This window comes from Schistocerca gregaria, chromosome X (assembly GCF_023897955.1).
Source record: "Schistocerca gregaria isolate iqSchGreg1 chromosome X, iqSchGreg1.2, whole genome shotgun sequence".
NCBI classification, from domain to species: domain Eukaryota; kingdom Metazoa; phylum Arthropoda; class Insecta; order Orthoptera; family Acrididae; genus Schistocerca; species Schistocerca gregaria.
This window is the reverse complement of record NC_064931.1, coordinates 73,116,616-73,140,621: the sequence shown is the minus strand read 5'-3', so window position 1 is coordinate 73,140,621 and position 24,006 is coordinate 73,116,616. Positions and strand designations below refer to the sequence as shown.

At 42.5% G+C, this 24,006-nt stretch overlaps 1 protein-coding gene across 1 annotated transcript in view; it reads left to right on the top strand.

The window, feature by feature from the left end:
- The first annotated feature begins 279 nt into the window (after nucleotides 1-279).
- Nucleotides 280-24,006, top strand: part of LOC126298634 (uncharacterized) — a 210,460-nt gene continuing 186,733 nt past the window's right edge. The window contains exon 1 of the mRNA XM_049990041.1: nucleotides 280-357. The gene's annotated coding sequence lies outside the window, so the exon portion shown is untranslated. The remainder of the gene's footprint in view (nucleotides 358-24,006) is intronic.

Here is a 24,006-nt window from a genome sequence, read left to right as displayed (position 1 = left end):
TGTACTACAGCCGCGCTCTTCATTTAAGGGGTTTTATGCCGGACAATCGACAGCTGAGATACGTGTGGCCTACACAACAAGAGCTGATAGAGTGTGACTCGTCCACACACTGGTTTATCGGAGGGAGAGGACGTTGTAAATAGCAACTCCATCTCTGAAAATCCGCGTTGCAGACCGAACTGCCGGCTGGAAGGAGGAAGGTATTGGCCCGCCGCGCGGAGGGGAAAGTGAGTGGGGGAAGAGACGGCTTGACAAGCAGGGAGCACCGGCGGCAGTGTGCTGGCAGCCGCCGACCTCGTCGGAAGTAGCAGCTCCGCACACACGTCGCAGGTGGTCCTCGCTAGCCCTAGCGCACCAGTGAGTACACCTGTCGCCACCCAGAGCTCACTGTTTCTGCCCCCTCCGATTTCAAATAAACAGTTGTCCACAATGCCGTCTCCTATGTCCTGTGGGCGTCTTTTACACATCTGCTCTCATCCTGCACGTGTTCACTATGTGACGAAGGGTGTGTGACTTAACAATTTCGAAAGTGCTTTATTTTCATTTATCGCATATATTATAGTATCTTAATAGTATGCCATGTAATTTCACGAAATGGCATTTTAACTGTCATTTTCGTAATTGTTTCAAAACCCCAGTTGCAAAGATACGCTGTGTTTCTTTCCCATCTACGTCGTGCAATCTCTTAATTCCCATTTTTTACACTCTGGTCAAATCCAGATGTAGTGTTACGTGTACTTGCTAGTATTCTCCCGCCCAATTACCTGTGACGTTACGTTTGTTTCAGTACATAACTTCTCACTGATCTTCAGGCGTGCATGCATACAGATTATAAGTTATGCGGAAACAACAGTTTCTTAAAAAATCTACAGTTGTAAGAGCTCGGAACATAAGCTGCGATGAAGGTTTAGCCGATACGGTGGCAAAGAAAAGATCGCTGGTTGTCATGTGTTACCACTGCCAAGTACGCTGTCTCCTTCTCTGATGATTTGCACAACACAGCATTTCTGAGACGCACATTGATATTTGCATCAGTTACTACAATCAAGATTCGTGTAGTACATTCTCTGTATTGTAGCTATTGATATGTTTCACATGTAAACAGTTGTCTGTAAGCATACTGGCATGAAGATACGAGAAAGAAGTTCTAACGCGTAACCGCCATGCATTGAAATAAACATACTTATTATATGATCCGCAGCGCTAAAAAGCAAATACATCGCATTAGTCACATTCTTCATATTTAGCCAATACACGTACAGCAGAACTCCAGTTATCCGGATGACTCGGGACCGGACCCGCTCCGGATATCAAATATCCGGATAATTGGATAAATCGTGAAAACAGGTCCTTTCTTAAAAAAACAGCCACATTTCTGTATACGTACTAGTGTAATATTAATTTAATGCCTACTAAACAATATTGTTTAGATTTTGTACGGTACTGTACTTCCATATAGTGTCAGTTCTTGAACATATCGGTCAGCGTCAGTTGTTTTGTCATCTTTAATTGTTTTCGTGCAGCCAAGTCTCGCATCAGCTTGACGGTGAGCGTAATTACATGGTTGCACTCGTGCCACCGCTCCAAACATGTTAGCGCAAGTGCCAAGACACGCAAACGTCACACTAGCAGACGATCGCGCACCTAGTTCAGTAACAATGTCCTCCTCCTAACTATGCCGCCTCTTGGAGCTCTTTTTGGTTTCTGTTGTTTTCATCGCTTTTATCGACGAACTCTCGTCTTCATTCTCAGGGACAGACACAAAGTTTGAAATTGAGAACTTGTTTTCCGAAATTAATGTTCCCCGCGAAACATCTAGGCGAATTACTTACCACTCTCGCCTTTGTCTTTCTGTTCCAGGACTTTTGTTTTGCCTGCCAAAGATAAGGCAACACGTTTCCTGTTAGAGGGCATATGAAACTCCGTCCGAACAGTCCTCGGAAGGACCAACCGTGTCATCCTCAGCCGATATGTGTCACCGGATGCGGCTATGGAGAAGCATACCGATCTCCCGGCCGTTGTCAGTTTTCGTGACCGGAACCGCTACTTCTCTGTGAAGTAGCTCCTCAATTGGCCTCACAAGAGCTGAGGGTACCCCCTAGCCAACAGCGCTCAGCCGACCCGGACGGTCACCCATCCAAGTGCTAGTTGAGCCCGAAAGCGCTTAATTTCGGTGATCAGACGGAAAGCGGTGTTACCACTGCGGCAAGGTCATTGTCAGAAGATATATGCCGCACAGTAAATTAAAATACACGCACAAAACAAAACAAAAAACACGGAAGACGGGATGTATAACGACGAATCAGTGTATTCGTTACGGTCACGATACAGACTGATATAGGCCGCAATGAATGACGGGCACTACATATAAAATAGGCGCATTGCGCATACAAAAATGCGCGTACTGTATTCATTGTTCACTGGAAGATTTTGTCTTTCAATACATTTGGTGCGGATTGATTGTAGAACGATAGAGAAACATACAGTGTACTGTATACCGTAATAACTATAGAACACAACCAACAATTTTTTGTCCTACAGTAAAATTTGTTTTTTCTCAAAGCGATCCGTATAATCGGTGACTCGAATAGTTGGAGTTTGGGTAATCGGAATTGTACTGTATACTGATTGGCTTTTAAGCTGTTCCAAAGGCATGTCGTTGTCCTACCGAAATAATAGGCACCAAATGTCGATTTTCCTAAAGTTTGTTTGTTACGTGAAGCACAAGAAAAAATGAAATCGGGACTTATACGGTAGCTTCCAGTTTTTGGTCAAAGAATGCTGTATATTTACAGTGATAATAAACCTTTCACTCACTTAGAACAGCGTTTCTGGACATCTAGGGATCTACCTTTGAACGTTGCTAGGAGAGGCTTGTTGGAATGTAATTGGAAACCTACAAAAATGTTTTCCAGCGTATATTTATTAGGGCATAGCTCTCATAATTATTCAATCAAAAAATACACTGGAAAGGTAATAAATATTTGTCGCCTGTCAGAAACAGATGACAGCGACCGATCCGTTGTAGATGATATGTATGTCCTGGCTTCAGCTTTTTGAGTTTCCCCTGGAAATAAACAGTACATCATCAGAGACTTCCCACCACACTCATATAAACACAATTAATAGTGCACAGGCAGCCCTTTGCGTTTTATTTCTAATTCTTTGTCCACTGTGCAATAAATTAACAGTTCAGCATATGAAATTTGTTGTTTGTTCCTATTCAGGCAATGATAAGTTTACGGGCAAGATTCGAAGCGAAGTATGTAAATGTCACTCATACTATAGAACTTAATAAGATTTTTCTGTGAAACAGTACACGATGGGTCCTAGGATCCTAAGCCTGAAGCCCTTCGTTAATGACAACATGGGAGCATCACAACAGTTGCACATTATTAGATTAAGCTTCGAACAAATGTGTGTACGGTTGTGCGTCACGATGGAGCCTGACTGAATAAATAGACACGTAGACCTTGATTAATTAATCTCAATGTTCGTAATTGTGATTGGAAATGAAAATAATACCCCTGGAAGGGAAAAATAGAACTGACGTGCTATGAAACATTAACATCTGGATTCATATACCTGACAATGGTAGGACACTTTTAGCCCTTGTAATTTCCCGAGACGGCACTAATTGTGTATCCACCCCGAAACTATGATGCTGCCACATAGGCGATCACTTTGCTGAATGTAGCTTCCTTGCTAAAAAGAAAATGGCTCTGAGCACTATGGGACTTAACTTCTTAGGTCATCAGTCGCTTAGAATTTAGAAGTACTTAAACCTAACTAACCTAAGGAGATCACACACATCTATGCCCGAGGCAGGATCCGAACCTGCGACCGTAGCGGTCATGCGGTTCCAAACTGAAGCGCCTAGAACCGCACGGCCACCCCGGCCGGCTTCCTTGCTACCCCTGACGATTTCGCTGTATTGATTACCACATTTAGGTCAAGGCTGATCACTATATTCCTGGAAACTGACCGTTTTGGCTGCAGTATGCAATAAAAACGTCGCAGACACCCTTGTAAAGCGAGGAAGCCTCAATGCTGAACCGTGCTTAGCAACAATGGAATAATTTGCCGCCGCACTACAAGGACTGAAAGATCCATCAGGTATGACGTAACTTAAGAAAGATGGTGCCTAACCCAACCGTCCAGCGGCTCTCTTCAGCAGTCTTGTACGCATCCATACTCTGGAAACCACAGTGAAGTGCGTGGCAGAGGGTACTTCCCATTGGACCAGTTCGGGGTTTCTCCCGTCCCATTCACGTATGCAGCGCAGGAAGAATAATTGCTTAAATGCTTGTGTGCGCGCTGTAATTAGCCTAATGTTTTCTTCATAATACATAGGATTTTCAGTTTATTCCTAGATTCACCACTTACAGCTGATTCTTAAAACATCGTAAGTAGGCTTTCGTGAGATAGATTGGTCTATCTTTCCGCGACTGCCCTTTGAGTTTTTTGAGTCTGTCACGTTGTCCGTGGGTCAAACCTGTTAGTTATGTGTTCCATAGATCATTTGAACGTTTCTTTTACCGAAATGAGTTTATGTAAGAGTAGTTGCATTTCCACATCAAGTCTTTTTCTACGTTGAATAACTCCTGTTAGTCCTATTTGGTATGTGCCATGCACACTTGAGGCATATTCTAAGACAGGTCGTAGAGTGTTTTACAACTAGACTAATTGCATTTCCCTAATTTTCCACCGATGTCTGCTACCTGCTTTACTACCACTGAGTTTATGTGATCGCTTCGTGTCATATCACTATAAATTTTTATACCCAGTTATTTGTATGAGTTGACCAATTCCAACGGTGACTCGCTGATATTACAGTCATAGGATACTACGTTCGTTTTAGTTTTGTGAGGTGATCAATTTCACAGTTTTGAATATTTAAAACAAGTTTTTCAGACAGTACTTCATTGTAGGTTACTGTATCAACTGCGAATAGTTTGATGTTACTGTCAATATCGTGTGCAAGGTCAGTAACATGAAACAGGAACAGAAAGTATCCCAACACAGTTTCCTGGGGGCACACCAGTTGTTACTTTTAGATGTGTCGATGACTTTCTATCCAAGGTAACATGCTGCTTCCTCTCTATCAATAAATCATCAATCCAGTCACAAACTTCGCTCGTTACCTCAATACGATTGCACTTTCGATGTTAAGAATATGCGTGATACTTAGTCAAATTCCTTTCGAAAGTCTGGCGCAGTGGTTAGCACACTGGACTCACATTCGGGAGGACGACGGTTCAATCCCGCGTCCTGCCATCCTAATTTAGGTTTTCCGTGATTTCCCTAGATCACTCCAGGAAAATGCCGGGATGGTTCCTTTAAAAGGGCACGGCCGCCTTCCTTCCTCATCCTTCACTAATCCGAGCTTGTGCTCCGTCTCTAATGACCTCGTTGTTTACGGGACGTTAAACACCAATATCCTCCTCCTCTTTTCGAAAGTCAAGAAATACCGCATCTACCTGACTACGTCGATCCATAGCTATCAGGATCTCATGCGAAATAAGAGCGAGTTGGGTTCCACATGATCGATTTTTTTCGGAATCCATGTTGGCTGACATGGAGGATGTTATGGAACTCTCTACAGTGTGATAATTATTGGACTATAGGAAAAAATAAAACGTAAATTAGTTACAAACCACGGCATGCACAATTTATTCGACATGTAAACATCACTAAAGATATTCGGATTTAGGTTATGACGTGTTCGCTGTGCATGCCATCATTGCCGATGATATGGCTAGACGAATAGCGAAATTATGCATGACCTGCTTGTGTCGGAACATCCAACCGAGGCCAATGTCAGTGGACTCTTGGCACCCCAGAGCCAGAATGTGTTGCCGAAAGTGATCCTCCAGGACATCACTCCCCTGCTTCGATGGGGTAGAGCTCCGTCTTGCATTAACCACATCTTGTCGAAATCTGGGTCACTTTGGATAATGGGGCTGAAATCATCTTCCAAAATTTTCACATATCGTTCGGTACTCACCGTGCCATCAAGGAATATCGCACAGATTGTGTGACGTGCAATGTCCAGTCATGGAATAGTCACCCTTTGAGGGTGAAGGTACTTCTCGGTCCCGAAATGCGGATTCTCAGTCCCCCAAATACACAAATTTTGCTTACTGACGAACCTATCCAAATGAAAGTGGGCTAATTCCCTTGCTGCCCAGCGATCAATTGTGCAATTTGAACGTCCTAACGCAAACCGTTCAGAAGTTGCGACGATTTTATTTCATATAGTTCAGTAATTGTCACCTTGTACATTACTCTTGTAATGTAGTCAACCAGTTGGAATATTCCGCACTAATTGTAACAGGGATAGTGGAGGCCGCATACTCGCTGCTTCTTACCACTGCGACAAATTTTATGGGGCACATTAGAGAGTACAGCTTTCCGTGACAATTCAACAAGGGATAAGCTTCAGTTGATGACCAGCCAAGCACGTACGTCAGATTCCGTTGCCACACAAAAGCAGGTGACGGTCAGTTTGCGAAATTTTTGTGCTGCACATAGAGCACATTTTGAATCGCTTTTGATGTCAGTTTGACTGCAGCATAAGTACAGGGTGTTTCAAAAATGACCGGTATATTTGAAACGGCAATAAAAAATAAACGAGCAGCGATAGAAATACACCGTTTGTTGCAATATGCTTGGGACAACAGTACATTTTCAGGCAGACAAACTTTCGAAATTACAGTAGTTACAATTGTCAACAACAGATGGTGCTGCGGTCTGGGAAACTCTATAGTACGATATTTTCCACATATCCACCATGTGTAGCAATAATATGGCGTAGTCTCTGAATGAAATTACCCGAAACCTTTGACAACGTGTCTGGCGGAATGGCTTCACATGCAGATGAGATGTACTGCTTCAGCTGTTCAATTGTTTCTGGATTCTGGCGGTACACCTGGTCTTTCAAGTGTCCCCACAGAAAGAAGTCACAGGGGTTCATGTCTGGCGAATAGGGAGGCCAATCCACGCCGCCTCCTGTATGCTTCGGATAGCCCAAAGCAATCACACGATCATCGAAATATTCATTCAGGAAATTAAAGACGTCGGCCGCGCGATGTGGACGGGCACCATCTTGCATAAACCACGAGGTGTTCGCAGTGTCGTCTAAGGCAGTTTGTACCGCCACAAATTCACGAAAAATGTCCAGATAGCGTGATGCAGTAATCGTTTCGGATCTGAAAAATGGGCCAATGATTCCTTTGGAAGAAATGGCGGCCCAGAACAGTACTTTTTGAGGATGCAGGGACGATGGGACTGCAACATGGGGCTTTTCGGTTCCCCATATGCGCCAGTTCTGTTTATTGACGAAGCCGTCCAGGTAAAAATAAGCTTCGTCAGTAAACCAAATGCTGCCCACATGCATATCGCTGTCATCAATCCTGTGCACTATATCGTTAGCGAATGTCTCTCGTGCAGCAATGGTAGCAGCGCTGAGGGGTTGCCGCGTTTGAATTTTGTATGGATAGAGGTGAAAAATCTGGCGCATGAGACGATACGTGGACGTTGGCGTCATTTGGACCGCAGCTGCAACACGGCGAACGGAAACCCGAAGCCGCTGTTGGATCACCTGCTGCACTAGCTGCGCGTTGCCCTCTGTGGTTTCCATACGCGGTCGCCCTACCTTTCCAGCACGTTCATCCGTCACGTTCCCAGTCCATTGAAATTTTTCAAACACATTCTTTATTGTATCGCTTTCGGTCCTTTGGTTACATTAAACCTCCGTTGAAAACTTCGTCTTGTTGCAATAACTCTGTGTTTTAGGCAGTGGAATTCCAACACCAGAAAAATCCTCTGTTCTAAGGAATAAACCCTGTTGTCCACAGCACACTTGCACGTTGTGAACAGCACACGCTTACAGCAGAAAGATGACGTACAGAATGGCGCACCCACAGACTGCGTTGTCTTCTATATCTTTCACATCACTTGCAGCGCCATCTGTTGTTGAAAATTGTAACTACTGTAATTTCGAAAGTTTGTCCGCCTGAAAATGTACTGTTGTCCCAAGCATATTGCAACAAACGGTGTATTTCTATCGATGCTCGTTTAGTTTTTATTGCCTTTCAAATATACCGGTCATTTTTGAAACACCCTGTAGATACGGCGTACTAGGTGTTATGAAATCTTTCTCGGACTCATATCACCGTATGTCGGCGGCATTGTATCTAGTTCAGGACAGTTAATATTTTAAAAAATTTCGGGAATCCGATATACTGATATTTAAAAAATAACATCATCGATCTTCGATGTATAGAGAAAGCTTGTCGACATATTGACGAAATAAATATCGACGCATTGGCCTATAAAATTGTCAGCTGCACATTCTAAATACACTGCCGGTTTTAGAGCTGTCTATTTAAGTATCGATTAATCATTAGATGCTGGCCGGGTGGCCGAGCGGTTCTAGGTGCTACAGTCTGGAACCGGGCGACCGCTGCGACCGCAGGTTCGAATCCTGCCTCGGGCATGGATGTGTGTGATGTCCTTAGGTTAGTTTGGTTTAAGTAGTTCCAAGTTCTAGGGGACTGCTGACCTCAGGTTTAAGTAGTTCTAAGTTCTAGGGGACTGATGACCTCAGAAGTTAAGTCCCATAGTGCTCAGAGCCATTTGAAACATTTGCTAACTAACCTAAGGACATCACACACATCCATGCCCGAGGCAGGATTCGAGCCTGCGACCGTATCGGTCGCGCGGTTCCACACTGTAGCGCCTAGAACCGCTCGGCTACTCTGGCCGACTGACCTCAGCAGTTAAATCCCATAGTGCTCAGAGCCATTTGAACCAATTATTAGATATTCTGTCTATCAACAACTCAGCAGCCGCTTACCCACCTTAGCGCAAGAACTGAAAGGAAAACGATACACGTTCACACTTGGAGATAACGACTTTGCTAACAGTGGTAACTGTATGTACACAAGGTCGACACTCGGCGCGGTGGTTGATGTGAGCGACTGTAAATGGGAAATGCATTTATAGTTGCTGCCATCAGCCACTGCGCCGAGAGTCAACTTTATTTGCACGTATAGTAAGTGGCACAAGAAAAGGTGTCAGATCGGTCCGTCGTTCGATTTTGTCATATATCGGATTTGTCCGAAGCACTTCATGTCGACTTCTCTCTTCCTTCATTTCTGGAAAGGCTCCAATTACGTCAGCATTTAACCCCTCACGTACCCTTCCAACGCGAAGACCAGTCTTGTCATTTAGATTTTTGTTCGCCATTTTCAGCAAAATTTTTGAAGAATGCCGATGTGAAGAAATAGCACACTAGTTGCGGTAAAGTTGTTGTTGTTTTTTTTTTTTTTAAACGCAGCTGATGTGCTGTTTCTTCACACAGTCAAAGAGAAGACTGGACTTGATGGAAGCTCAAAAAGCAGTAAATTATCTTCACACAATGAAAGTAAAATTATGTCCTACTATAATTTCAAAAGAACAATTTCAAATATTTACCGAAAATAACGAAATAAATATGATATAAAATAAAAATATCGGCACTCGATCTTGCCATTTCGATATCGGTATTAGAGCGGAAAAGATGTCGCCGGTAAATATCGATATCTTTGGAAAAAAATCTATAAATTACAGACAGACCTTGTCTGATTATCAGTATAGATGCCAATTGTTACTATCACTTATCGTCATAGCTCCCGTGTTACGTCTCTTCAAAGTAGGAAATCTTTTGTGAAACACTCCGAACAAATGCATAGAAAAGCCCTCATTCAGAGATTAATGATATGTCTACGATCTTGTCATAGTCCTCGTATGCGACGATTATAGGAAAAGACAGTTCGTGGCAGATTAAAACTGTGTAGTGGACTGGAACTCGGACTAGGGACCTTTCGTGGGTAAGTGCTCTAGCGACTGAGCTATCGTAAAACAACTCACGATTTAACTTCGCAGCTTTACTTCCACCTGTATCTCATCTCCTCCTTCTGAATACAGAAAAATTTTGGTAGACAATGCTCATTCCTTTCTGCAACTTTAGCAGCTCGCTGGAGACCTGTATGATCAGCACGACAGTGCAAGAATCGTTCATGTGACACCTGAATGAGAGGAGCGTACTTCGCTGACTATGATGATCTTGGAGCTCAGTCACATTCGGCACATCTTATCACAGAAATTAGAACCTGATTTTTTTAAAAAAATTTTATACGATTAAAATCGGTTGCGTCCGAGAAAAAAGTCTGCGCTACCTAAAGTGTCTGATGCACCAGCTGTGGCTTCTCGAATGTTGGTGTTTAAGTTAAGGCACTCACTGTTGCTTCCGAAATAATCAGTCCGAGAAATTACGAGACTGTATTAATAAACAAGAGCAAGAAGTGAAGATGGTGGTTTTAATGTTTCAAGGGTTCTACATAGTCCTTCGTTTCCACTTGAGTACAACGCACAGAATGTCACACATACCGAACCTGCCAGAAAACTATTGACTTGAATGTCGCTTTTGCTGTCAAAATCGTTGACCCTGCTTCTGAATTTCTGCACTGGTCGTTTTGTGGTAGGTTCATGCTAATAATATCAACACTTATCACCCGAGACTAGTCCTTTCAGAAAAGAATTGTCCGCGTTTTGAATTCCAAACAAGTCGCAGCAGGTGTATACGTTTAGTTGTTTTTGTTCGGGAGTCAAGGTGTGCGGGACAAACTTTGCACACAATTTTCTGCTCTTCAGAATATTCTGGAAAATTGTCTCGAACGCTTGATGTAAAGATGTTGCTCCAGCGTGATTTGTGACACTACAGTGGTGGCACACTTCGGCCGCTCGTCCACTACCTCACTGCTTGCTCACTCCTCACTAGTCGATTGCATATGTGCTGTTTACAGTTAGTTCAAGCCGCTGTCGTAGTTACTGCGCTGACGTCGCTTTTACGCCTGGAATGAAACCAGTCTCGGAACTTTTTGGACGGACGACGTATCATGAGGCTGATGGCATTCTGGACTTGTCTGTGGAAGACACTGCGCCACCCTCCAGCTCCTTGTTTCAGAAACGCTGTTCGGGTAGCAGAGAAACGGTATTAAAATAATGAATATAACAGACACCAACTGTGAACTAGTAGCAACAGTGCCAAGTGCAACTGTAATCATGTAAGCCAATCTCTACCATTCTCGTTTAAGCCTAGAGTTATGTATAGTGCGTGACATTAAAAGTGTGTGAATTACATAAAATAGAATTTAGTTCTGAAATCCCCAAAAAAATGTCACAAACCTGGAAATTAGATCTTTCGGCTGCTTAACCTGTCGACAATACCCAGTAGGCTCAGAAAACGTGTTGCAGCTGGGAGATATTTATGCCTTTCCTAACGGCATGTTCTGCTCCAGTGGGCTGTCAGTAACAAGTAGAGAAAACGGAGTGTTGAATTTCCTACAGTATCTTTCTCTTTTTGCTAATAATTGATCTTCGTCCAGTGGTGATAGTTTTCTGACCGGGGTTGCTTGATTAGGCGATGGAAAACGCATACGACAGTGAAAAGTATCAAGGGTAGATGCTCGACGTTTATTTTTTTAGAAGGTATTCGCATCAAACAATGATGTTCTTTGTTTTCATTATATTCGCTAACCGCACATTAAAAAAAGGGATTTACCTTCAGTCTTCTGTGTATAAGGAAGTTTCATCCCAAAATCTGAGTCAAGCTGAATGTGGAGCTGCCCAAGAGTGGTTTGAATCATAGTTGTAAATTATTGTCGAAAATAATGAGGCTGTAAGTTTCAGTAGATTTGATATTTCATCGAAATATGTCAACTTAATGTATCTATTCCATTTCATTGTGCTTTTCAATCATTAATCATCTCAGACAGGTTGCATAATTTTGTGTTGCACAAAAATATCCAGGGAGGGAATACATAAATTTATGTAAAAGAAAAGGTAATACCGTCACAACAGGCCTTGAAAGCCCAACGGTACCGACCACCCGCCGTGTCATCCTCAATCGTAGGCGTAACCGGATGCGGATACGGAGGGGCGTCTCGTCAGCACACCGCTCTCCAGGTCGTTGTCACTTTTCGTGACCAGTGTTGCTACTTCTCAGTCAAGTAGTTCCTCATTCAGCTTCACGCGAACTGAGTACACCCCGCTTGCCAGCAGCTCTCGGCAGACCCGGATTGTGATCCATCCAAATGCTAGCACTTAACTTCGGTGATCCGACGAGAGCCGGTGTTACTACTGCGGCAAGTCTATCGGCACATAATTTTTAAGCATTATGAATATCGCAGTCTAATGATGTGTACATGATTTCAAATCTATAGATCTGTGTTAAAATGCCAGCAGATAATACAATTACATGTTGGCTACGATTTTATGTCGACAGTGACAGAAATGCCATGAATGCAGCAACATGTGTTACCAACATGGCCAGCTTTCACCCATGCTGTGGAAACGCATGAATGTAGTGTGCTAATGGCGATAGAAACAGGGCCAAGCTGTGTAGTTCGTAGGACAATACAATCAGACTACACCGAAGAGCCAGAGAAACTGGTACACCTGGCTAATATCGTGTAGGGCCCCTGCGAGCACGCAGAAGTGCCGCAACATGACGTGCCATTGACTCGACTAATGTCTGAAGTAATGCTGCAGGGAACTGACACCGTGAATCGTGGTGGGCCGTCCACAAATCAGTAAGTGTACGAGGTGGTGGAGATCTCTTCTGAACAGCACGTTGCGAGGTATCCCAGATATGCTCAATAATGTTCATGTCTGGGGAGTTAGGTGGCCAGCGGAAGATGTTAAACTCAGAAGAGTATTCCTGGAGCCACTCTGTAGCAATTCTGGACGTGTGGGATGCCATATTGTCCTGCTGGAATTGCCGAAGTCCGTCGGAATGCACAATGGATATGAATGGATGCAGGTGATCAGACAGGATGCTTATATACGTGTCATGTGTCAGAGTCCTATCTACGCGTATCAGGGGTTCCATATCATTCCAACTACACACGCCCCACACCATTACAGAGCCTACACCAGCTTGAAAAGTACTCTCCTGACATGCAAGGTCCATGGATTCATGAGATTGTCTCTGTTAAACGAAGCTCGCCCGAGAGGCAACATGTTTCCAGTCATCAACAGTCCTATGTCGGTGTTGACGAGCCAAGGCGACGCGTAAAGCTTTGTGTCGTGTAGTCATCAAGGGTACACGAGTAAGCCTTTGGCTCTGAAAGCCCATATAGATGATGTTTCGTTGAATGGTTCGCACACTGACACTTGTTGATGGCCCAGCACTGAAATCTGCAGCAATTTTTGGAAGGGTTGCACTTCTGTCACGATGAATGATTCTCTTCAGTCGTCGTTGTTCCCGTTCGTGCAGGATCTTTTTCCGTCCGCAGCGATGTTGGAGATTTGATGTCTTAGCGGATTCCTGATATTCATGGTACATTCTTGAAATGATCGTGCTGGAAAATCCCCCTTAATCTTTACCTCAGACGTACTGTGTCCCATCGCTCGTGCGCCGATGTTCTATCACGTTCAAACTCACTTAAATTTTGATAACCTGTCATTGTAGCAGCAGTAACCGATCTAACAACTGCGCCAGACACTTGTTGTCTTATATAGGCGTTGCCGTCCGCAGCGCCGTATTCTGCCTGTCTACATCTCTCTGTACTTGAATATGCATGCCTATACCAGTTTCTTTGGCGCTTCAGTGTAGTAGCACGACGGACACCACGAACTGTACGGCTGTAACTGTCCAATTTATTTGCAGTGGTAAATATAACTTCCTTTACAAGTATTCAGCATATGTATCAAATCCAGAAGAGATGTGAAAAGATTTAAAAATGTAACGAAGTCTGAGCGTCAAGTGAAGAGTTCAGAATAAAGAACTCTGAAATGCTAAATATTTTATTCACAACGTACTATAAAGAATAAGAATATATGCTGTAAGATTGCAGTTTGATTCCTTGTGGTTAGGAAAGCTTTACCTTTTCGCTTTCTCAGTCTGTTAAGATGTAGACGCGAAGTAAATATTGTTTTCAAGCATAATTCCAGGAAGTGACTCTTGGTAAACTATGTACAAAATCCAATATTCCTTTCCTCCTCAGTTTGTCTCTTTCAGAGTGTCCTTGGCTAAGACAAGCCATACCTCAGTGAAGAGAACAGAAACAAAGCGTTTAATAGCTAAACACGTCGTAATCATAATCTAGCTGATATTGCCAAATCGCTGTTAAAAACAGCAGTAACGCTCGTCACACCTTCTACTTTACAGTAGCACCCCAATAAATAATACCGTGTCTTATTCAGAATAGAGGAGCTGTTGTTCTACTTTTAGTGAAGGAAAATCCAATCCGTGCATTTAACAAACACTTCCCGTTGATTATAACCTCAGAGTTTATGACCTCAAAGTTGATTCTCAATTGACATCCTCTCAGTTCGGAACTAGGATAGAAACCAGTAAAACAGGTAGAAGAATTCTCGGTCAGATATATGGTTGAGATTGATATTAATGAAGCTGTTTTAGTTATGTTAGTACTTTTCGCAGTAACGCAAGTACAGTGTCACCTTGATTTCCGAAGCAGTTTCCTTTAAATCGAATTGTAAAGTTGTCGTGTTGTGTATATTTCGATGTAATGGATAAAGTGCCAAAACTTTTTTTTTTGTTTGGAACAGCTCATTACCATCGGAAATCCACTCAGAGCTGGTGAAGGTTTATAAGGAATCTATCGCATAGCTTTCTAAAGCTGAGAAATGAGTAGTTAAATTCATGAGGTGGTAAATCTTCTTGGGAATGATTCACGTAGAAAAACCCTCAAAACTACAACAACTAATTTAAAAAATGAGCAATACACAGTGTGGTAATAGAGTATCGGCCGTTAAAGGGGAATGAAAAGCCATATCAGAAGAAACAGTTTGATACGTTTGGCAGGGACTAATTAACAATCATAGAGCTTTTTGCATCATTATTTTCGAGCGTTTGCCTTTGTCAGCGTCCATCAAATGTATCACCAATGTTTGTGCTCTTTAGAAGGAATGCAACGGATTTTGTGCAGCGATTTACTCATTTAGGTGACACTTTGATCGTCCACTTAAAGCCAGAAACGATACATCAATAAAAGCAGTGTGTGGAACCCAATGTCTTTGTATCAGTGAGTAGGATAGCAGTACAAATTCCAAATACAGTGGATGTTGCAGCTAAGATAAGAAAATCCGGTGTCAGGTTACCCGCTTGGGGTCCTCGGTGCCCCCCACACCCCTCTCTCCCAGAGAACCACTGGGAGTTGATCAAGATGATCAAGGGGACTCGTCCAGGCAATTGTGCTACTTAACTGGTCACGTGACATGAAAATGGCGGGGAACCCCTCTTCCCCTCTCTTCCCCCTCCCCCCTGGACCAATGAGGATCATGCACCCCCTCCACACCCTCATCTTTTATAACTGGGACACTTGTGTGGGAGATGTTACTGTGGAGGTGGAAAGCACATCGAAAGGATGTGTCTATCTGTTAATAACAATATTACATGACCCCAGCAGGGGCCACACATCGACAGATATGTAAGTACTCTCATTATTCTATAGTTTACTTTCGGCTGCCTAGTATCGACTAATTTTCCAGATCACCCACCTAGCCATTGATTTACAAGCAGACTACCCTGCCAATACTCCATAAACAGTCTGCTACTTACGATAATCTGCATATGTCTTTCCAGTGATTGTCTTGCAAAGCAGCAGAAAAGGGGTAGCTGGGTGACCTGGAAAAGTAGTCGAAACTAGGTAGCCAAAAGAATAGTAACCCACTGATTTCGGCCAGTATTCCAACACCTGACCAATCTCCAGTGCTGTTTACTGTAAAATCAGGTATTTTATATTCGCCAGTCGTAGCCAGCAATATGTCAGTCTTGCTTGCACACCTGCAATATTTTTTTTTCCAACAGCAGTTTATATTTTTCGTTTATGGCAGTTATTTTCGCCATATACATGAATGGTTCAAATGGTTCTAAGCACAGTGGGACTTAACACCTGAGGTCATCAGTCCCCTAGACTTAGAACTACTTAAACCTAACCAACCTAAGGGCATCACACACATCCATGCCCAAGGCAGGATTCGAAACTGCTGCTGCGCGGTTTCGGACTAAAGCACCTAGAACCGCTCGGCCACAGCGGCCGGATGCCATATACTCCAGCTTTCGTTTTTTGACTTCGGTGTCCTGCATTTCCAGTTTCCTTTTGCGTGTGCATATCGAATAACATGCACTTAAAATGGTAATTTCTTTAATAGCGAATAGTTTGTCTGTTCGATCCACTAGTTCTTTTCTTAAGACTTGTAGTATAAAATTGATTGTGTCAACCAGTCCTAAATCTACAATGTCAATATCTATCAGTATTGTGGAAAACTATGTCATATGCTGATAAAAATAAGTTTCTTCTGCTTTAACATAAAAGTTCTCTATAACACTTACATCGTCTTTGTTGCAATCAGTGTTAAGAATCCCCACATAGTTCATAGGTAGATAATTAAAGCTGTATAACATAACTTATAAGATTATCTCGGTCTTGAGTATCTGGAAGATTTACTTATACACCAGCCAATTTTCGGGTATTCGTATTACCCCAGTACACAAACTGCAGAACGTTGTTAAATACCACACAGCAGTTTTTCTGTAGATTATCAGTTAATTGACACCACACGCCAGCAGTTGGCACAGGGTACAGTGGAGCAAATTGTAAATACTGCTTGTTTGTGTCTATCACACTTAAACACTCTTGCAGAGAGTCAAACACATGATCCATTCTGTAATTGTATATTGTAGCCTCCGGCCTGGTAATACTACGTTCTCTAGACGAGGAAGACGTAAGATTTTCTTGTAGTCTATAAGGTAATTACCAATAACTTTGCTCACTTCCATGCTTGTGATCCAGCATACGAATTTGTTATATATCTTTACGCTACAATTAGAGGTCATTTATGTTAAGCAGTTAATCCCAGTTGTCTTCTCGTTGTTCACAATCACGTTGCTGTATCTTGGGTAGTTTCTTCCACACAGAAGCCGTAGTTTGATATTAGGTAGTTACACATCCCCTTTCTGTTAAAAATCCCAGCAAAATCCAAAAGTTAATATTCGTGTACACGAAGCGGTTGCAATATTCCAGGCAGCTCTTCCCTGAGATCACTTATTTTGAGGTCGGCTAATTCCACTTTGTAACGTATAGCCACAGGATTTTTATCTTTATTCGAAGTGGTTCCAGTGCTTCCTTTCCCATTTTCGTCTTTCTGTAACGCTGTCGTTGCCGTGTAGGAGAAATGGCAGCTTTGGCTTGAAACAATGTCTCTCAGTGACGAACTTGGTCATTTAACGATTATCTATGTAGTACATTCTCCAACATCTCCGTTAACATTACAGACCGTCCTTTCTCTAATCGTTCTTGACAGTCCACTTGATCATAGATTTTAACTGTCGAAATGTTGTCGCAGAACGGTTCTGTGGTAGGCGTGAGCACATTTACATTCTTCTTGCTAAGGAGTATACCATTTTTGGTGTAATTAATGTAGTCGGTGTCAGTACCAAGATTGTCCAGGTTCTCTGGTAATAACCAAAATTCAAAGTGTTCGTCTGTTGGTCTTGTCTTCCTTCCGAATTGCCGAGGGATGTTTAGCACTTTTGAGGTATCCAGGTTGACACTTTCAACTACCACAGAAGGCTGCTCGATTGTGGCCATCAAGCCTCCTTTAATAGTCTACGGATCCGAGATGAACATTATCAGTCAAGCGATCTTCCGGTCACACCTTCTAAATTTGGTTGTACTTGCAATGCAGTTGTAAACTCCTAGCCCAGTTGAGCTATTTTGTGTGCAAGGTGTCCGTAGAAGGGAGGGAGACTGTCTGACAACGTCCTGCAGCATTAGCCGTTGTTTTTTTCAGATCCGGGATCGAAGTAAGTGTTATCCGAGAGCAAATAATCGTTCTGTATAGTGCTCCCTTAGTGAATGCTGCAGTTGTCTCTGAATGAGTGGCTGTTACTAAACATGAGAAACACGAGTACGCATACATACGAAGTTGGCAGTGTTAGAATTCGAAACGCTTGAACAAGAGTTTGCACTTCAGCGGCGCGTTTGGCGTGTAGTCGAGAGAAGTACCAATAAGACGAAGCAGCCTAATGTCGCATATGTACGCACCGCTGTCGAAGCTGCATGCACGAATGTGGACAGCGCTGTTTTAAAGAGTACGTGCGATCGCTTCAGTGCAAGATTGGAGGCGGTCGTTACGGCTGAAGTGGGTTACACCAGTAATGTTAGTCTTGAAAGATATCATTACTTATATGTAAAAGGATTTTCATTTACATTTGTATTTTGTTTTAATAAATTTGCTTTCAAAAAAAGTTTCATTTTTCCGGATTTAAGCGCCAACCATGTACTTCACAAAATGGGAAATCTGACAGGAGTTAAAGATTCACAAAGTCAGACCTCGGTTGTGCATGACGTGTCATCATCATCTGAGTGTTTGTGCATCTTATGCTCTGCTAGCTTCTTGACGCTTCACTTCGCCTTAATCTTCGTCTTCTAATTTGATGATACCGATGTAGGGTGAGAAAAAGGGTTTTTTCAACCATTTCCCTTGCAATGGAGTATCTACGTCAGGTGTTGAAGCGCAGCTTATCAGAGAAGTTGGTTTGGTGACAGCAGCAATTTCATACAAAATTTTGCTTCCACAGCTGCATTTACAAGAGAATTTATTTGTGTCAGACTCTATCGACGAAGTCTCGGGTGGAAGCACTAATTTTTTACCGTGAGTGCAACGGCAAAAAGTTGTAGAAGTGGAGAGCTGAAGAGATTCGTAAATCCTGTTTGCTTTAGTGTATGGTATGCTTTATCGTATTCAATTTCTCGGTTCTCTTTTCTTCCCTGACAAATATGTACTGTCTGCTCCACGCTGGATGTGGACGTGAGCAATTGATGCAGACGTCAGGGGAGGTACAGATAGTGTTTTCAGCATGGGCAACCACACGTTACTTTCCACACGCATCTTTATATACCGTAGTGCTGTGCCCAAATTTCTGGCATGTGAAACACCTTATTGTGTTGGGAACCTGTGGTCTGAATTTTAGAGTAAGAAACCCAGCTTTAATATAACCCAGCTTCCAAGCAGACAAGCAGTCGGCGAATACGACCTAACAGGTGGCAACTTCCATGTAGCCGTAGAAAGATGATGGTTAGCTACGTCACAATGTAGTGTGAGGCCTACGGAAGAGCTCAGAGCTAGCGCACACGGCAGCTTTGCAGTCCTGAAAATCACTAGACTACCCAGAGAGCCGACCTGAACCAAATGCAACAATATTGGGATGAGTTAGAGCGCCGCCTTAGCTTCAGGCCCCAGCATCCAACACAGAACCTTCTCTGGTTTCAGCTACTGAGGGAGAATGAGCTGCCATTCCTCCGCAGAAATTGACACCTCATTGAAAGCATACCCAGAAGATTTCAAGCAGATTGAATGTCCACTAATCGGCGTCCGGATGCTTTTGGTTCGATAGTGTATATACGGATGACAATATCGGACTACGTAATATTTGAAGGGTAGAGGGGGGGGGGGGGGAGGAGAGGCTGTGAACATTTCCAAACTGAATTTACCATAGAAGAAACGGCTGAAAACTCAAATCTGGATTACCAGACACAGATTCCAACCCAGCTCTGAGAGGAGGAGGAGGAGGAGGAGGAGGAGGAGGAGGAGGAGGAAGAAGAGGAAGCAGTTAGAATTTAATGTCCCGGCGAATCAAGATCATAGCAAGTGGAAAACCCACAGCCTTACTGAAGAAACGTTTTTAAACTTTAGCAGACGCGATTTTGGAAAACAATAAAACTCTAAGTCGGAATGATTATAGGGAAATTTCAATCCCGTGCTTCCAATATGTGAGTTCAGAGCCTTAAGCTAACATGCTCGATTATGTGATTGTTGTTGTTGTGGTCTTCGGTCCAGAAAATGGTTCAAATGGCTGTGAGCACTATGGGACTTAACTTCTGAGGTCATCAGTCCCCTAGGACCTAGAACTACTTAAACCTAACTATCCTAAGGACATCACACACATCCATGTCCGAGGCAGGATTCGAACCTGCGACCGTTGCGGTCGCGCGATTCCAGACTGTAGCGCCTAGAACCACTCGGCCACTCAGGCCGGCTCTTCGGTCCAGAGACTGGTTTGATGCAGCTCTCCATGCTACTCTATCCTGTGCAGGCTGCTTCATCTCCCAGTACCTACCGCAACCTACATCCTTCTGAAACTGTTTAGTGTATTCATCTCTTGATCTCCCTCTACGATTTTTACCCTCCACGCTGCCCTCCAATACTAAATTGGTGATCCCTTCATACCTCAGAATATGCCCTACCAACCGATCCCTTCTTCTAGTCAAGTTGTGCCACAAATTTCTCTTCTCCCCAATTCTATTCAATACTCCTCATTAGTTATGTGATCTACCCATCTAATCTTCAGCATTCTTCTGTAGCACCACATTTCGAAATCTTCTATTCTCTTCGTGACCAAACTAATTATCGTCCACGTTTCACTTCCCTCCATGGCTACTCTCAATACAAATACTTTCAGAAACGACTTCCTAACACTTAAATCTGTACTCGATGTTTACAAATTTCTCTTCTTCAGAAACGCTTTCCTTGCCATTGCCAGTCTACATTTTACATCCTCTCTGCTTCGACCACCATCAATTATTTTGCTCCCCAAACAGCAAAACTCATTTACTACTTTAAGCCTCTCATTTCCTAATCTAAGTCCCGGAGCATCACCCAGTTTAATTCGACTACATTCCATTATTCTCGTTTTGCTTCTGTTGATGTTCATCTTATATCCTCCTTTCAAGACATTGCTCATTCCGTTCAACTGCTCTTCCAGGTCCTTTTGCTGTCTCCGACAGAATTACAATGTCATCGGCGAACCTCAAAGTTTTTATTTCTTCTCCATGGACTTTAATACCCACTCCGAATTTTTCTTTTGTTTCCTTTACTGCTTGCTCAATATACAGATTGAATAACATCGGGGATAGGCTACAACCCTGTCTCACTCCCTTACCAACCACTGCTGACCTTTCATGCCCCTTGACTCTTGTAACTGCCATCTGGTTTCTGTACAAATTGTAAATAGCCTTTCGTTCCCTGTATTTTACCCCTGCCACTTTCAGAATTTCAAAGGGAGTATTCCAGTCAAAACTGTCAAAAGCTTTCTGCAAGTCTACAAATGCTAGAAACGTAGGTTTGCCTTTCCTTAACCTATTTTCTAAGATAAGTCGTAGCGTCAGTGTTGCCTCACGTGTTCCAACATTTCTACGGGATCCAAACTGATTATTCCCGAGGTCGGCATCTACCAGTTTTTCCATTCGTCTGTAAAGAATTCGTGTTAGTATTTAGCAGCTGTGGCTTATTAAACTGATTGTTCGGTAATTTTCACATGTGTCAACACCTGCTTTCTTCGGGATTGGAATTATTATATTCTTCTTGAAGTCTGAGGGTATTTCGCCTGTGTCATACATCTTGCTCACTAGATGGTTGAGTTTTGTTAGGCCTGGCTCTCCCAAGGCTGTCATTATTTCTAATGGGATGTTGTCTACTCCCGAGCCCTTGTTTCGACTTAAATCTTTCAGTGCTCTGTCAAACTCTTCACGCAGTATCATATCATCTATTTCATCTTCATCTACATTCTCTTCCATTTCTATAATAATGACTTCAAGTACATCGCCCTTGTATAGACCCTCTGTATACTCCTTCCACCCTTCTGCTTTCCCTTCTTTGCTTATTACTGGATTTCCATCTGAGCTCTTGATATTCATGCAAGTCGTTCTCCTTTCTCCAAAGATCTCTTTAATCTTCCTGTTGACAGTATCTAGCTTGACCCGAGTGATATGCGCCTCTACATCCTCACATCCCTGCTTAGCCATTTTGCACTTCCTGTCGATCTCATTTTTGAGACGTTTGTATTCTTTTTTGCCTGCTTCATTTACTGCATTTTTGTATTTTCTCCTGCCATCAATTAAATTCAATATCTCTTCTATTACCCAAGGATTTCTAATAGCCCTCGTCTTTTTACCTACATGATCCTATGCTACCTTCACTATTTCATCTCTCAAAGCTACCCATTCTTCATCTACTGTACCATTCTTGTCAATCGTTCCCTAATGCTCTCCCTGAAGCTCTCTACAACCTCTGGTTCTGTCAGTTTATCCTGGTCCCATCTCCTCAATTTACCACCTTTTTGCAGTTTCATCAGTTTTAATCTACAGTTCATAACCAATAGATTGTGGTCAGAGTCCAAATCTGCCCCTGTAAATATCTTACAATTTAAAACCTGGTTCCTGAATCTCTCTTACTATTATATAATCTATCTGATACCTTCCAGTATCTCCAGGGTTCTTCCATGTATGCAACCTTCTTTTATGATTCTTGAACCAAGTGTTAGCTATGATTAAGTTATGCTCTGTGCAAAATTCTACCAGGCCGCTTCATCTTTCATTCCTTACTCCCATTCCATATTCACCTACTACGTTTCCTTCTCTTCCTTTTCCTACTGTCGACTTCCAGTCACCCATGACTATTAATTACATTTTCGTCTCCCTTCACTATCTGAATAATTTCTTTTATCTCATCATACATTTCATCAATCTCTTCGTCATCTGCGGAGCTAGTTGGCATATAAACCTGTACTACTGTGGTAGGCGTGGGCTTCGTATCTATCTTGGCCACAATAATGCGTTCACTGTGCTGTTTGTAGTAGCTTACCCGCATTCCTATTTTTTTTATTCATTATTAAACCTACTCCTGCATTACCCCTATTAGATTTTGTATTTATAACCCTTGTTTCTCCTGCCAACGTACTTCACTATTTTCCACTATATCTAACTTTAACCTATCCATATCTCTTTTTAAATTTTCTAACCTACCTGCCCGGTTAAGGGATCTGACATTCCACGCTCCGATCCGTAGAATGCCAGTTTTCTTTCTCCTGATAATTATGTTATTAGAGACAGTTAACTCGGAGATACCCTTAAAAATAGAAAGGGAATGGCAGAGTCTTTACTTGAAATGAAGTGTCGCGTTTAGATTGGGATGATTTAGGAAGGTAATGCACAGATTTTGTCGGAATGAACATTTGAATATTTGAAAGCGGTTTTCTCAATTACCTATCTGTTTTGGCGAAAGTAAAAGCAATAACATTTAATTAAAAGCTGTAGCATATAATAATGGGTATGAACCATTTACAGCAGCCAAAGTTTCGAAAATAATAGAAGAAACAGATGTACTACCTAGGCGACTGTAGAAATGGGAAAGATGAAAATGAAAGGGCCATTTCAGTGGCTTTTACACGCAATATATCTTTGAAATATGGGCTGTGGGGAATAGAAGAGAATCGAATCATTTGGGATGTGGTGCTACAGACGAATGTTTAAAATGCAAATCGGATAGGAAAGGAATAAATGGAATGAAGTGACAAGAAGTGGGGGACATCCGTTAAGACGTCAGGGAATAACTTCCCTGGTACTAAACGGAGCCGTAGAGGGACAAAAACTGTAGATGAAGGCTGTGATTGGAATACATCCAGCAAATAATTGAGGACTTAGGTTGCAAGTTGTCCTCTGAGATGAAGAGGTTGGCAAGGAGAGGAATTCGTGGCGAGCCGCATCAAACTAACCAGTCAGAAGATCGATAACTGAAAAAAATTACTTAAGGGATTAGACCGTCGTTGGTTAAAAAATATATTTACGAGGTAGCAGTCTCCACTGACAACATCTTAAAGGAAAGCTTAATTAATAATATTTAAATCGCAAACTACCCTTACGCAACTCAAGTGTTAACAAAATGACATGCAATTGACGTCTAGTGTTTTATCCAGACAAACTATAAGGGCATTTACTATTAGATATAAAGAACGTCTTTTAGGTAAAAAAGGTAATAATGTGCATAATTCTACATCCGCAGAACACTTGCTAACGCCATGTCATAACTCAAAAAGAACCCAAGGATCTGAAATCGTGCGTAAAGAAAAGAAAGGATGGATATTATACGTACTAG